The sequence below is a fragment of the Bos grunniens genome, chromosome 1 (genome assembly GCF_055505025.1).
Source record: "Bos grunniens cultivar Pamir isolate PY7600 chromosome 1, Bosgru_T2T1.0, whole genome shotgun sequence".
In the NCBI taxonomy this organism is placed as follows: Eukaryota; Metazoa; Chordata; class Mammalia; order Artiodactyla; family Bovidae; genus Bos; species Bos grunniens.
This window is the reverse complement of record NC_141165.1, coordinates 77,000,902-77,017,644: the sequence shown is the minus strand read 5'-3', so window position 1 is coordinate 77,017,644 and position 16,743 is coordinate 77,000,902. Positions and strand designations below refer to the sequence as shown.

General features: G+C 42.2%; 1 protein-coding gene across 12 annotated transcripts in view; it reads right to left on the bottom strand.

Moving 5' to 3' along the window:
• Positions 1 to 16,743, bottom strand: part of ST6GAL1 (ST6 beta-galactoside alpha-2,6-sialyltransferase 1) — a 152,102-nt gene that overhangs the window by 102,293 nt on the left and 33,066 nt on the right. For 7 of the 12 annotated variants that reach the window (XR_015163281.1, XM_086398459.1, XM_086398615.1 and 4 more), the window contains one exon: positions 5,635 to 5,773. The exons of 1 other annotated variant lie outside the window; for it this stretch is intronic. The gene's annotated coding sequence lies outside the window, so the exon portion shown is untranslated. Of the gene's footprint in view, positions 1 to 15; positions 38 to 3,657; positions 3,750 to 5,060; positions 5,583 to 5,634; positions 5,774 to 8,088; positions 10,748 to 16,743 lie in introns of those variants that run through there. 4 more of the 12 variants (XM_086398485.1, XM_086398575.1, XM_086398566.1 and 1 more) reach the window with 4 other exon arrangements.

The window sequence follows — 16,743 nt, the reverse complement described above, 5'->3', positions numbered from 1 at the left end:
TGGAGGAGAACTTACCCCAGAGGCTAGTAAAATATCAGCACAGGTTGTTTGCTCATCTGTGGGAAAACAATAGAAAAGAAAAAAAAAAACAAAAAACCCTCTCCTGAAAAAAACACACAAGTCTATAAACTATCACTTTCCTAGAGCCACTCAGGACAATGAAGAAAGATCCTATAGCCAGGTAACTGGATCAGAAAACAAGTGAAGCCAGACTTCCAAGGCAGCTTCCAAGGAAGCCAGACTTCCAAGACAAACGGTGGGAGGGGGCTGTCAGCTTCCTTTTGCTTCTCACATTTAAAAAGTACAGGCTGGGGTCGAGATTATCACAGCCAACCCGAGAGCAGAAAGGGAAAGAGTTACACAACCAGCCACTAGAGAAACACAGATGAAGACCACAATGAGCTACCACTGCATACCTATTAGAACAACTGATATTAAAAAGAAGACACCCCCTAACTATTCTCCCATCCTGCCCTGCCACTCCCTCCCTTGGCAATCATAAGTTCATTCTCAAAGCCTGAGAGTCTCTTTCTGTTTTGTAAGTTCATTTGTATCATTTCTTTTTAGATTCCACATATAAGGGCTGTCATAAAATACTGCTCTTTCTCTGTCTGATTTACTTCATTCAGTAGGGAGTTCGGGATGGACAAGTACACACTGCTATATTTAAAATAGATAATCAACAAGGACTTACTGTATAGTACACGGAACTCTGCTCAATATTACATGGCAGCCTGGATGGGAGGGGACTTGGAGAGAGAATGCATACATGTGTATGTATGACTGAGTCCCTTTGCTGTTCACCTGAAACTGTCACATTGTTAATTGGCTATACTCCAATGTAAAATAAAAAGCTTTTTTTTTCTTAATTTTTGAAGAAATGTTTGTGTTGAAATTGATGAACTAGAGTGCTTTTTTCCAATGAAAAATAAAATAAATAAAAAAGGATGCTGCAAATGCTGATGAGGTGGAAAAGTACATCTTTCCTACATTGCCGGTGGGGACAGAAAACCATACAGTCACTCTAGAAAATAGTTAGGCAGTTCCTTAAAAAATTAAAAACACACTTGCCATACAACTCAGCAACTGCCCTCCTGAGCATTTATCCTGGAAAAATACACACACACACAAATTGGGGAGTTTCTTTTTTTTGGAAAAATAAAATTTGATGTTCATATAAAAACTTGTGCAAAACTGCTTACAGCAGTTGAATCTGTTATAGTCAAAAACTAGAAACAACCCAAATGTCCTTCAATGGGTCAATAGTGAAACTGACACATTCATACAATGGAATAACACCCATCATTAAAAAAAAAAGAGCTAACTATTGGTACTCTCAACAACCTGGAGGGACCTGAAGTACATTCTGATGAATGAAAACAAGCCAGTCTCAGAAGATTGCATATTACATGACTCTATTTACAGAACACTCTGAAAATGACAAAATTATAGGGATGAGAAAAGCGAGAAAGGGCCAACCCAGCATAACAATGAATGGGTGGCATGAGGGAGACCTCTGTGTGGAATAGTTCTGTACCTTGATAGCAGAGGTGGCTCCACTAATCTAAACATGTGAGAAAATGAGACATTGTTCCACGCACAGCTGTACCCAAACTCAGATTCCTGGTTTTGATACTGTACTATAATTGTGTAAGATGAAACCAGGGGAAGAAACTGAAGGATACACTAGACCTCTCTGTACTATCTTTGCAACTACAACTGAACCTATAATTGTTTCAAAATTAAAAGTTATAAATAAGTAAAAGAGGTGCACAGCCAGTAGGAGGGCATCTGGGATTCCAGCCCACACCACATTCTTCCACTCGCCAAATCCCAGGGCTCCAATCAAATGGCTTACAATTGGGCCTGCACCATGATGTTGCACATATCCGTGCCTTTGCACATACAAATTCCTACCTACACTGCCCTTCTCCTGCCCAGCTAACGTATAATTTCCTTTAAGCCCCAATTCACATACCTTTACCTCCTGAAAGATTCCCTGACTTCGCATCCTAAGATTACTGATCTTCCTTTGTACTCCCTGAGCACAGCACTATTCAACTGAATTGTAATTGCTAATGTGTTACTGCTTCCCACCAAAAGCAAGTCACAGAATTAGAAAATATATTTGCAAAGTCTCCAATTAAAAACACTGGTCTGTAGAATATATAAAGAACTTTTACGATCCAATCACAAGAAGACAGTCCAATTTCATTTAATGAACAAAAGATCTGAATAGCTGCTGCTGCTGCTAAGTCGCTTCAGTCGTGTCCAACTCTGTGCGACCCCATAGTCGGTAGCCCACCAGGCTCCCCCGTCCCTGGGATTCTCCAGGCAAGAACACTGGAGTCTGTTGCCATTTCCTTCTCCAATACATGAAAGTGCAAAGTGAAAGTGAAGTCGCTCAGTCGTGTCCGACTCTTCACGACCCCATGGACTGCAGCCTACCAAGCTCCTCCGTCCATGGGATTTTCCAGGCAAGAGTACTGGAGTGGGTTGCCATTGCCTTCTCCTAAGGAAAGAACTACTGATGCACAAGCACAGATAAGTATCAAAATACTTATGGTGAGTGTAAGATGAAAATATGCTGTATTATGCAATTTATGTAAAGTTCTAAAAAATGCAAACCAATTTACAGCAATAAAGCAGATTAATGGTTGTCTAGGGATGGGAGGCTGGAGAAGGCAATGCCACCCCACTCCAATACTCTTGCCTAGAAAATCTCATGGATGGAGAAGCGTGGTAGGTTGCAGTCAATGGGGTCACTAAGAGTCAGACATGACTGAGCGACTTCACTTTCACTTTGCACTTTCATGCATTGGAGAAGGAAATGGCAGCCCACTCCAGTGTTCTTGCCTGGAGAATCCCAGGGACGGTGGAGCCTGGTGGGCTGCCTTCTATGGGGTCGCACAGAGTCGGACACGACTGAAGCGACTTAGCAGCAGCAGCAGCAGGGATGGGAGGCAGGACACAGAGGGGGCAGAAGGGAAGGATTAGGTGAAGGAAGAAACGGGAGGATAATGGTTATGTTCACTGATTTGTGTGGAAAATTTCATAAGTTTATGCATATGTCAAAACTCACTAAGTTTCACGACTTAAATATATGCAGGTTTTTTTCTCTCAATTATATCTCAATAAAGTTGCATGGGAAAAACGTGATGGTTGTCATCTAATAAGCAGCTACCTTGTGGGCAGAACATTATAAAAATAATCATTAATCTGGGTTTCCCTGGTGGCTCAGTGGTAAAGAATCTGATTGCAATACAGGAGACCCAGGTTCAATCCCTGGGTTGGGAAGATCCCCTGGAGAAGGAAATGGCAACCCCCTCCAGTCTTCTTGCCTGGGAAAACCCATGGACAGAGGAGCTTGGCGGGCTACAGTCAATGGGGTCTCAGAGGAATAGGATGTGACATAGAGACTAAGCAAGCAAAAGGAAAAAAAAAAAATATAATTATTAACCTTCACTCAAGGTAGGTGTTATTCAGCCCAGTTTACAAACGAGGAAACTGAGTCAGAAAGACAAGGTAATCATGCAGCTACTGTGAAGCCTGGCTCAAACCTATATCAAGTATCTCCAAAACAGAAGCAGGGCACCTGACGCCACGATGAGCTCAATCAACGCCCTTCTCTACCCTTCCAAGTGTATATATATATACCTTAAAAGGTCCTCAGATAACATCTTCTCAGCTTGTTTCACTGACCTAGAAAGCCAAGCTCCTGATGAAGGAAGAGGACTTAACTCTAAGCGTACCAGAAGGGCTTGTCAGATACAGATGAGGGTCTGGGGGCGGGGGGAGGCAGGGCTGGCACCTGGAGGACACCCACCTGTGCCCTTGCCAGGTGCAGACAAGGCTCAGTGAGCACATGGCCTCGGGAGCAGCACCCTCTCACAACCGGTATCCCTCCCTCCCCTGGAGCACACACCTTCTCCTCAGCAACTACAACTGCTAACCACAGCTGTGGGACCAGGCTTCTTAAAATGAAAGTGTGGGACCAGATGGCCTCTACAGTCCTTTCTACTTTTGTAATTTTCCAAACTACAGTTCTACACAGTACCCTGGTGCCCTGCCTTCTCCCCATCCCCTCTTGCAGGCTACTTAAAGGAGGTGGCCAAAAGGAGCCAGAAGGTTCAGAAAGCGAGGGAGAGGGCAGAGGTTGGGGTTCCATTATGCTAATTTAATTAGTTCTAATCTGCTGACAGCAGGGCCTGGAAGAAAGAGCCTTTGTTTAAGTTTCACATTTGGCAGGAAGTGCCCCTGCTCCTCTCTAACCCCAACGCCCCCTCCTCCCCGCATCAGAGCCTGTGAGTCTAAAGCTCTGATTTCAACCCTGGCTCTCAGGTCCAGCAGCGCCCGGGCTTCCTTTTCACACTTCTCTTGATTTCTTGATTTTTCCAGGAAGGAAATTTGCCCCAGATGTCGGTCCATAAATGGAGAGCTTTCATCAGCCCGGATGAAAGGGTGTTAGTAATTCACAGATTTCCCCAGAAGCAAGAGCCAAAAGGAGAAGTTCCAGCCAGTTTGTCTCCATCAATAAACCAAAGGCTTACCAATCAATTAAAGCCCCTCCCCTCCACGGGCAGGAAAATTTACAACATGCAAAACATTTCATTTTCACTCTTATGGGACTCACTTTATGGGATAGTAAGAACAGAAACTCAGTCATTTATTCAATTAATGATTATGAAGCACTTAGAGTTCACAGGGGAGGAAGCGGAGGGATACACAAGTGAAGTGACCTGTCCTGTGCCTCCCAGCGTGGGGGGCAGGAGTGGGGGCGGGGGAGGTCCATCAGAATCTCCAAAGCAAAACGTCCCTCGTTTGCAGCCTTGGCTAATTTCAGTGGTGTCAGTTTTCCCACTGTAGCCAATTTCAAGTCGCCAATTTTTAACAACCAATTTGCAAAATTCCGGAATATTTAAAATCAGCTCAGGATAGCCTCCAGAGGGGAGGTGAGTTCTCCTAGCTTTTGAGTATTCCCTCCGCCTCCCCCCTCTGCCTCCACGCAGGAAGAGCCAACATGCCCTGGAGGCCTAAAGAGTAATTTTAATGGAAACTACCTGAAGCTCTGTTAGGGTTTCAGGCGTGTTTTCTTTTCTTCCGTGTCTTCTTTGCTTCCTCGTCATTATTTCTCCATTTTACTTTTATAATCAGAACATATCTAAGTAATTTAAGTAATTTTTTAGGAAGCTTAGTGGACTATTTTGCAATAACCTCTCCAGGTAATTTCTGTCACTATATTCCTTGGGGGGTGGGGGTGAGGTAGTGTTTCCTAAAAACTCAACTTCCCCAGCAGAACAGAGCTGGTGCACCAATGTTAAGCATTCCCTGAGCTTGGTGCAGTCTTATCTGAAGGATAAATTCATTCCCTTGGGAGTTCAAATTTCACCCGCAATTGAGAAAACACAACTTTCTGTTAAGAGTCCAGAAGACCTGCCCTAAAAAATCAAAACCTCTTAGGCCACCAAATGACCTTGCCCCTGGTTGGGCTGAAATAGAAGCTGATGGTTTGAACCAGAAACAAGTGGCCTTTATCTCCTGCTCTTGAGAGGATGAAGTGTCCAACACCCCATCCAGCACCCCAGGAGGCTTTTTACCTTCTTGGTCCCCAGGCTAGGATTTGAGGGCTCTTACCTCAGCGATAGGACACAGGCCTTGCCCCAGGGCTTGGGCAGGCTCACGTGGGCCAGTTCATTTCAGCTGCAGTCTACAACTTCACTGCTTCTCCCTGGGCTGCTCTCTGCAGATCTCAGCACAATTCACTCTACACTGCCTGCAGGAAGGGGAAAAAAAAAAAAGCAAAGCCAAGTTATCGGCTAAGCATCAGAGGCACACATGTTAATACACACTGGAGGAAAAACACCCTTGCTCCTCCCATCCGTGGTCACTCCGGCCACTTCAGAGCCCCTTCCAGAACTCCAGCCTCCTTCCCAGGGTTCAACTTGGCCATCTGTTCACCCAGACCTACCCCTTCTGGAGCTGAGCAATTTCAGAGTGAGCTGCAGATTAAGCAAAGCAAACTCTTCTACAATCACTTAATCCTCATGCTACTTGCTATTATTGGTAAGAAAAGCAAGAGTAAGAAAGCATTAGTTCTGACCCTGAGTCTAATGTTTAGCTAAGGTTTGTGGACAACCGATTTCCATCAACAAATACATCCAACTGGCTCACAGTCTCCCTCTGACCTATAGTAAATTCTTTATAATGTTACAAATGTGAATTCAATTCCTAAACTTATTGGGGAACATTTTTAACTGAATCTAAAGTTTCAACCTGTATGTTATTATTGTGTCTGGGTGGCTAGTGTTTGTTTTTAAAGTAATTGTTGTTTTTCTTTTTTTTTTTTTTTCATTGAGTGATAGTTTTATTTTTTTTTAATTTTATTTTATTTTTAAATTTTACATAATTGTATTAGTTTTGCCAAATATCAAAAGGAATCCGCCACAGGTATACATGTGTTCCCCATCCTGAACCCTCCTCCCTCCTCCCTCCCCATACTTTGTTTTTCTTAGTGCCAAAGAAATGTATGTTTAATCTTGAAATTTTAGAAAATGTAGCTGTCAAAAGGAGGGAAAAAAGTTACCCTCTCTTGTCCAGCCAAGATAACTATAGATAACACACCCTTCCTGGTTTTATTTTGTTATCTGGACTTCTTACAAAGATCCAATAAAGTCATGGTTTAATAATCATATTAAAAGTATATGCCTCTGAACCCAAAAGCTGAACAATTAAGTCATCTTCAACTCTTTTTTTTTTTTTTCAAATTACAGATTTGTTGTTGCTGTTCAGTCGCTCAGTCATGTCCAACTCTTTGCGACACCACGGACTGCAGCACACCAGGCTTTCCTGTCCTTCACCAACTCCCAGAGTATGCTCAAACTCATATCTATTGAGTCAGTGATGCCATTCAACCACTTCATCCTCTATCGTCCCCTTCTCCTCCTGCCTTCAATCTTTCCCAGCATCAGGGTCTTTTCCAATGAGTCAGCTCTTCACATTAGGTAGCCAAAGTATTGGAGTTTCAGCATCAGTCCTGCCAATGAATATTCAGGGTTGATTTCCTTTAGGATTAACTGGTTTGATCTCCTTGCAGTCCAAGGGACTCTCAAGAGTCTTCTTCAACACCACAACTCAAAAGCATCAATTCTTCAGCATTCATCCTTCTTTATGGTCCAACTCTTACATCCATACATGAGCACTGGAAAAACCATAGCTTTGACTATATGGACCTTTGTCAGCAAAGTAATGTCTCTGCTTTTTAATACACTGTCTAGTTTTGTCATAGCTTTTCTTCCAAGGAGCAAGCGTCTTTTAATTTCATGGCTGCAGTCACCATCTGCAGTGATTTTGAAGCCCAGGAAAATAAAGTCTGTCACTGTTTCCATTGTTTCCCATCTATTTGCCATGAAGTGATGGGACCAGATGCCATGATCCTCATTTTTTTAATTTTTTGACTTTTAAGCCACCTTTTTCAGTCTCCTCTTTCACCTTCACCAACAGGCTCTTTAGTTCTCTTCCCTTTCAGCCATAAGGGTGGTGGTATCTGCATATCTGAGGTTATTGATATTTCTCCTTACAATCTTGTTTCCAGCTTGTGCTTCATCCAGTCCAGCATTTCACATGATGTACTCGGCATAGAAGTTAAATAAGCAGGGTGACAATATACAGCTTTGACATACTCCTTTCCCAATTTTGAACCAGTCTGTTGTTCCATGTCAAGTTCTAACTGTTGCTTCTTGATCTGCATATAGATTTCTCAGGAGGCACGTAGGTGGGCTGGTATTCCCATCTCCTTAAAACTATGGGGGAAATCCATAGTTATTTCCTTAAGACACAGTCTTAAGAAGTCAAATTGCAGAGTCAAAGAGTTTCCAAATTTCTCGGGCTTTTGAACAGTCTTGGCAGGCTCTCTGCAGAACTATCATACCACACAAACTCCCAGGAGTGGAGAACTCTGCCCATTCCTCTAACACTCCTCTCCTACCCCAGCCCCTCCCTCACCCACACCCTTGCTCACCACATGTAACATTTCTAGTGGAAACAAGTGTAGAGTTTGGGGCACCCAGGTTTTTCATATTTCATACTCACACTCAGCTTGCTGCTGCTGCTGCTAAGTCGCTTCAGTTGTGTCCGACTCTGTGCGACCCCATAGACGGCAGCCCACCAGGCTCCCCCGTCCCTGGGACTCTTCAGGCAAGAACACTGGAGTGGGTTACCATTTCCTTCTCCAATGCATGAAAGTGAAAAGTGAAAGTGAAGTCCTCAGTCGTGTCTGACTCCTAGCGACCCCATGGACTGCAGCCCACCAGGCTCCTCCATCCATGGGATTCTCCAGGCAAGAGTTCTGGAGTGGGGTGCCATTGCCTTCTCCGCACACTCAGCTTAGGCCAAGGCTTAAACAAGAACCAGGATGAGAAAATGAGTTCCCCTAATCAAGCTTTGGGGAGGGGGGATGCATGAGTAAGAATTGGTACAGAGGGAAAAAGTGAAAAATCCAATGAAGAGAGGAATGGTGTTACACAAGGATATTGTCCAGAAGAAAGAGACCCGGAGATGCTAAGAGAAATAAGAGGAAGCACAGATGCTGGGAACTGACATCAGATGAAACTGAAGTTGAAGTGAGCCATTTGAGGGGTGCAAATGTCAAAATCTCACAAAGATTCATGGCAGAACAGAGCAAACAACAAAGGAATCAAGCGAGATAGAAAAACAAAAAATCATTTGTGGCACCTGTGCACTTTGCTGCTGTCTGTAATTAATACCAACAAAACAACCAAGAGCCAGAGTCACTGTGGGGAAAGTGAACCAGGCCAGGAAGAATTACTGCCTGCAAACACAGCTGAGCTTGTGGCTATCTGGGAGCCTGCCAATAAGGAACCTCCTCCAGGAAACAGGAGCAAAGTGCCCCCAGGGCCAGAGAACAATGAAACTGCTTACCTGCCTGCCTCATTTACATGAAGGAGGCCCCTACTCTCCATCTCTCTCTGGCCAGCCTCTCATAACTTGTCTTTTGCTCTAGACCAAACCTTCAGTGATAAATGGTTAATACACCTTGTAATCTGTCTGAAGAGACTGAATGGATTTCTGTGTCCCCGTGACCCAGGCAAAGACCAACCCTGCTGTCTTTCCTCCCCGTGCACCGTGCACTCTGGCCACAGTATTCTGCAGACTAGTGAGGAAATGTGAGGTCCCTTTATTGTTTTCTAAATCCTTTGGAAGATGGCTTGCAGACCTCCCATATTACTCAAATAGGCAAGTCATTCTATCTGCCTACCCTACTGCTACCCACTTACAATACTTGGGCCTCTGCTTATGGACAAAGGGTAGAACTTTGATTTTAAAGCAACTCACTATACTATGGAGCAAAGATAAGTCTCTTCGACAAGCGGCACTGGGAATGTTGGACAGCCATATTGATATAAATCAATGAAGTTAGACACACCCTCACACCATACATAAAAATAAACTCAAAATGGCTTAAAGACTTAAATGCAAGACATGACACCATAAAACTCCTAGAAGAGAACACAGGCAAAACAGTCTCTGATATACATAGTACCAGTGTTTTCTGAGGTCGGTCTTCCTAAGCAATAGGAAAAAAAAGCAAAGATAAACATATGGGACCTAATCAAACTTATATACTTTTGTACAGCAAAGAAAACCATAAATGAAAGGAAAAAACCACCTTCAGACTGGGAGAAAATATTTGCTAATGATGTAACCAACAAGGGCTTAATTTCCAAAATATACTAACAGTTCATACAACTCAATAACAAAACAAACAAATAAAAAAAAAAAACACAACCCAGTTGAAAAGGCAGAAGACCTAAATAGACATTTCTGTAAAGAAGACATACAGGTGGCCAATGGGCACATGAAAAGATGTTCAACATTGCTAATTATTAGAGAAATGCAACTCAAAACTACAATGAGGTGTCACCTCACACCAGTCAAAATGGCCATCATCAGAAAGTCCGCAAATAATGAATGCTGGAGAGGCTGTGGAGAAAAGGGAGCCCTCCTACACTGTGGGTGGGTGGGAATGTTACTGAGTCCAAGCTCATGCTGCTCACCACAGGACAGGCCGATCAATCAAGAGATGAGTTGTTGTGGCAAAGAATAACAACTTCATTCAGAAAGCCAGCAGACAGAGAAGATGGTAGACTCATGTCCCAAAGAACCATCTTGCCTGAGTTAGAATTTAGGCTTCTTTTACACTAAAAGGGGAGAGAGTAAAGTCAATCATTTCCTGGTCACTTCTGGATCCCAGTCAGCCTCCAGAGAGAATGTGTTCTTTCCTTCCTTCCTGAAGTCATTCACAGATGGGCCTTGTCAGAATATTTCCTATGAGCTAGACAAAAGTATTTTAGCCTAAGACTCATTATCTGGGAGGCAAGTTTCCCTGAGATGAGCCATTATGCATAATTTAAGCTTATAGGCAACATCCCTTTAATAACTAACTTATATTAGAATACAAAGGTTCTTCCCTGTTACAGGAATGTAAACTGGTGGAGCCACTATGGAAAGCAGTATGAAGGTTCCTTGAAAAACTAAAAGTAGATTTACCATATAATCCAGCAATCCCATTCCTAGTCATATATCTAATTTGAAAAAATATATGCACCCCAGTGTTCAAAACAACACTATGTTAGTCAGCCATCAAAAAGAATGAAATAATGCCATCTGTAGCGACATGGATAGACCCAGAGGTTATCATACCAAGTAAAGTAAGTCAGAGAAAGACAAATATCACATAATATCACTTATATGTGGAATTTAAAAACATGATACAAATGAACTTATTTACAAAATAGAAAAAGACTCACAGACACAAAGGCAAACTTACTGTTAACAAAGAGGAAAAAGGTGTAAGGGAGGGAGGGATAAATTAGGAGTTAGGGATTGGCAGACAAATTACTATAAATAAAATGGATAGATAACAAGGTCCTACTGTGTAGCATAGAAGACTATATTCAGTATCCTCTAAGAAACCATAATGGAAAAGAATATGAAAAAGGAAAAAAAATATATATATATGAATCACTTTGCAATACACCAGAAACAACACAAAATCGTAAATCAACTATACGCCAATATAAATTAATTAATTAATAAACAAAAGCAACTCTCCCATAAATAAGGGAGTTGGATCAGTCAGATGCTTTCAACATTGCAACTATGAAAAAAAAGACCACAGTCAGTTGGCGGTAGACTCAGAGCTTAAAGGAAAGGTAGTGAGCACAAGATGAGAAGCAAATGCCACACGTGAGATCAGGTGACAGGCCGGTGGGGCCCTGCAGAGGGAAAGGAAGCTGGTCAACAAAGAGAACAGGGCAGAGGCCTGCAGAGAGACAGACAGGAAACCCTGCATCCCCAGAGAAGGTAGATGCTTGGAAACTTTCTAGTGGCTGCAAGGCTCGTCTGTACTTTGTATGTTCCTTCCTGTAATCCCTTCAATGGACCCCTGAAAAGCTCGGTTTAGACCAGCCCTAGGGATCCCAGCTGCCTCTGACCCACTACAGCCCTACAAGGCTGTGAGACGGGAGGGCCTCAGTTGTGTGATAGGGCTGTAGCCATCCACTGCGGCTGCTCAGAAGCGTTTGTGTTTTTTTTTTTTTCCACTTCCTTTTTTTCACTTCCTTCCAAACACTGTGACTGGGCCTTTGACAGATGAGGCAATGGGAAAGAACAGTTCTGGATTGCAAGTGTACTTTGCAGAAACATGAGAAATAAATAACAGAGCTTGTTATTTATAACCAACAATAGAGACTTCGGGTTTTTCTTTATAAGAATTTTCTATTAAGTGGCTTAAACCAACTCTTCCTATCACCCTATGGGGATCATACATTCAGCTGGTCCCAGGGTCTCCTTGCAGCCCCCTTGTCCCTGAGCCCCCTATATACTTATGCACTTCCTTGTAGTTTCAGTACAGTGCCCATTTAAAGCAGGACACCCCTGTGATCTGCATCTTCTGCTCCCGGAACCCCCTCCCACCCCACAAGGATCATTGGCTTGACATCAAGACGTAGTTTCACTTCTCTCCCAGAGCCAACCCACCTCCTTCCTCTTCCTCAGGGTCTATTCTCCACATGATCTCTTTCTGCCATCATTCCTGCCCGCCCCGGCCCTATACCTTATAGCCTCTGGCAACTAATCCCCCTCCTCCTCTGTGTGAAGTCAGACACAGAAGCACTCAAACCAAACTCTAACAAAGAGACCAAATGAGAGTCTGCCTAGACCTCATGAACTCCCACATGCTCCCAGTAAGTGTGAGGCAAATGTAACCCTCACTGTGTGAGGCCCTGACTCCAGACCAACTCCAGGATTTAAAGATCCCACCCAGAACTAAAGAAGTTCATAAAATGAGCCAAGAATACAGCCTAAGAAATTCACAGCCCAGCATACCCGCAGGTGAGCCTCCTCCTGGCAAGACATTAGTAAAGAGCTCAGTTTTGAGTCAGAGAATGAGAGAGCTAGAGTTAGAGCCCTGATCCCAGGTCCCTGGCTTAAATGAACAATCACCACAAGGCACACAGGAGCCTTGGGGTAAAAGATAATCCTATTAACCCTGGATCCATTATTCCACATTATCTGGGATGGGAGCAATTGTTCTGTGTTTAGACTTGGAAGCTCAGCAAGCTAAGCACTTTATCGATCCTTAGGCCTAAAACATTCCAGGATCTGGGTCTCCACAAGTTTGCTGAACCCTGCAGTCTAATCAAAAGACACTACACTCAAAAAAATACAGTAAGAACTTTTGCTACAATCAGCAAACTTCATGGATTATTTGCACCACCACCCCCCAAATTCCCCCCTCCCAGAGCTCTTGCCCCTACTGAATGGTTCATCTGTGGGGGCTGGCCCCTACATTATGGGGTGCCCGCCCTAGACTAAGGGTTATCCAGTGTACCTCTTCTTTTGTTTAAATATATCAGTAATGACTATGTACCAGACACTTTATGTAGTAAATTATTTATTTATTCCTCACACCCTCCTATGAGACAAGGAATTTCTCTATTTTCAAATGAGGAATCAGAGCTTAAGGATCTAGCCCAGGCAAAAGCTGGTGAGTGACTAAACCAGAATTCCATACACTAGCCTGCCTTCCCCTCCAGCGTTTGGGGAGAGCTAGGCCAAGCTCTTTCAGTAAAAGAGCTGAAATTAAAATTGAGTTGAGCACAGCGTATACAGGTTCCGACAAAAAGAAAATGGAGTAAAAAGTGATTTTCCAAGAACCAGAAAAGGGAAGTTCTTTTGCCACTGCCATATGCACACTATCCAAAGCAGGGTGCTCCTGCTCAGAACTTGGACTGTGTTGTTACCATGTTCTCTGCAGCGGTCACTCCATTTTTACCCTGCTTATTTCAGGTGCCAATCTGGATACATGATGAGATGCTAAGCCCTCCAAATACATGATTTCAGGCCTTGCCCCACTCCTCCACACCCCTAATTTCTGCTGCTCAAATGCAATGACTCTCAACCCTTTTATTTACTTTTGGTTATATCCATCTATCTAAATAGCCTGCTTATATGGGTGTATTTTTTTTTCCAGTGTTAAATATTCTCCACTGACTTCCTACTACAGAAAATGAGGATTTAGCTCTTTTTTTAACCACATCCTACAGACCTCTTCTCCTTCCCACATTCTCCTAAAAGCTTTATGCCATTTTTTTTTAATTAAGTCAACACTAGAAGCTTCATCGTTATGACCAGATAAATGATTGTTCACAGCTGAGCCATGGAGCCATGTTATGATTAATCCACTTTGTGTACATTTCTTAGTTGTCATTTCTGGAGGCCACTATTGTCTCTTCTGTTAATTTGCTGAATTTTCTAGATAGCTATCACTAATTTAGGCCTCAACTTTTCAACAATTCTTTTTTTGCTGTTTTCAGTTTCTTGGAGCTCTCCCCTCTGGAAACTTCTGTTCTACTCCAACCTGAGCTGGTTACTCTTGGAGCTGAAAGGAAGAATTCATTTATTTCCGTCTTAATTTACTCTCTAAATGTGAAGGAACATATCCATAATAGCTTCCTTCAGAAAGGGAAGTAAAATAATTGAGACTTCTCATACATGAAAATGCCATTGTCCCACCCTTACATTTGATTAATAATTTTTCTCAGTATAAATCCTCAGTTGGAAACAAATTATCTCAGAATTTTAAAGGTGTGGCTTCATTCTCTTCTGGCTTCTAGCATAGACTAAGATTCTTATCTTAGATCTTGTATATAATCTTATATATAATTCTTATCTTAGATCTTACATATAATCAGTTTGAGGTTGGTTTTGTTTTTGTTTTCCTGTGCCAACAGGCTTTTCTTCTTTCCCCTATCCCCCCAAGAATGATATGCTTTGGTATCTGTCCTTTCTCATTCTTAACTCTGGATACTCAAATGAGTTTTTTAATCAAGAAGCCATGTCCTTCAGTTCTGGGAATTTTTTTTTCCCATTGTTTCTTTGATGACTCTTCCCTTCTATTAGCTCTATTCTCTTTTTGTATAAGTCCTACTATTCAGATGTTGAACTTCTTAGAATGATCCTTTCTTATTTTTCACATCACAGCCTTTTTTTTTTTACTTCTTACAAGGTTTCTTCAACTTTATATTCCAAACCCTCTCTCAATTCATTTATTTCTGCTATCATACTTTTAATTTCCAAGAGTTCCTTCTTATTCCCTGAATACTCGTTTTTTTTTTTTAGTCTTTATTTTTATTAATGGGATAGTGAACGGTTATTGCTGAACCACACAAAGACGCTGGGATTCTTGGCCTCTGGAGGAGAAGAATTCAATCTGGGGCCAGAGACAAGGCTTGATCACTCAGAGCTTTTGTGTAATAAAGTTTTATTAAAGTATAAAGGAGATAGAGAAAGCTTCTGACATAGGCATCAGAAGGGGGCAGAAAGAGTACCCACTTGCTAGTGTTAGCAATGGAGTTATATACTCTCCAGTGAATCCAAAGAATGTCTGGAGGTTGTAATGACCTCACCAGACCTACTCCCATAATTTACATTTTAAGATAACAGAATTAGCCAAAAGGTTTAATCCAGAGACTGTCCTCAGGCAGGATAAATTATTGTTACATAATCCTTGTAAAGATCAGACCTACTCCCATAATTTGATTATATTATATTATGTTTGATTATATTATACTCAGATTGATTATATTCTTTGCAGCCAAAGATGGAGAACCTCTATACAGTCAGCAAAAACAAGACCAGGAGCTGACTGTGGCTCAGATCATGATCTCCTTATTGCCAAATTCAGACTTAAATTGAAGAAAGTAGGAAAAACCACTAGACCATTCAGGTATGACCTAAATCAAATCCCTTATGATTATACAGTGGAAGTGAGAAATAGATTTAAGGGACTAGATCTGATAGATAGAGTGCCTGATGAACTGTAGACGGAGGTTCATGACATTGTACAGGAGACAGGGATCAAGACCATCCCCATGGAAAAGAAATGCAAAAAAGTAAAATGGCTGTCTGGGGAGGCCTTACAAATAGCTGTGAAAAGAAGAGAAGCGAAAAGCAAAGGAGAAAAGGAAAGATATAAGCGTCTGAATGCAGAGTTCCAAAGAATAGCAAGAAGAGATAAGAAAGCCTTCCTCAGCGATCAATGCAAAGAAATAGAGGAAAACAACAGAATGGGAAAGACTAGAGATCTCTTCAAGAAAATTAGAGATACCAAGGGAACATTTCATGCAAAGATGGGCTCAATAAAGGACAGAAATGGTAGGGACCTAACAGAAGCAGAAGATATTAAGAAGACGTAGCAAGAATACACAGAAGAACTATACAAAAAAGATCTTCACGACCCAGATAATCACGATGGTGTTATCACTCACCTAAAGCCAGATATCCTGGAATGTGAAGTCAAGTGGGCCTTAGAAAGCATCACTACAAACAAAGCTAGTGGAGGTGATGGAATTCCAGTTGAGCTATTTCAAATCCTGAAAGATGATGCTGTAAAAGTGCTGCACTCAATAGGCCAGCAAATTTGGAAAACTAAGCAGTGGCCACAGGACTGGAAAAGGTCAGTTTTCATTCCAGTCCCAAAGAAAGGCAATGCCAAAAAATGCTCAAACTACCACACAACTGCACTCGTCTCACACGCTAATAAAGTAATGCTCAAAATTCTCCAAGCCAGGCTTCAGCAATATGTGAACCATGAACTTCCTGATGTTCAAGCTGGTTTTAGAAAAGGCAGAGGAACCAGAGATCAAATTGCCAACATCCGCTGGATCATGGAAAAAGCAAGAGAGTTCCAGAAAAACATCTATTTCTGCTTTATTGACTATGCTAAAGCCTTTGACTGTGTGGATCACAATAAACTGTGGAAAACTCTGAAAGAGATGGGAATACCAGACCACCTGACCTGCCTCTTGAGAAATTTGCATGCAGGTCAGGAAGCAACAGTTAGAACTGGACATGGAACAACAGACTGGTTCCAAATAGGAAAAGGAGTACGTCAAGGCTGTATATTGTCACCCTGCTTATTTAACTTATATGCAGAGTACATCATGAGAAACGCTGGGCTGGAAGAAGCACAAGCTGGAATCAAGATTGCTGGGAGAAATATCAATAAACTCAGATATGCAGATGACACTACCCTTATGGCCGAAAGTGAAAAGGAACTCAAAAGCCTCTTGATGAAGGTGAAAGAGGAGAGTGAAAAAGTTGGCTTAAAGTTCAACGTTCAGAAAACGAAGATCATGGCATCTGGTCCCATCACTTCATGGG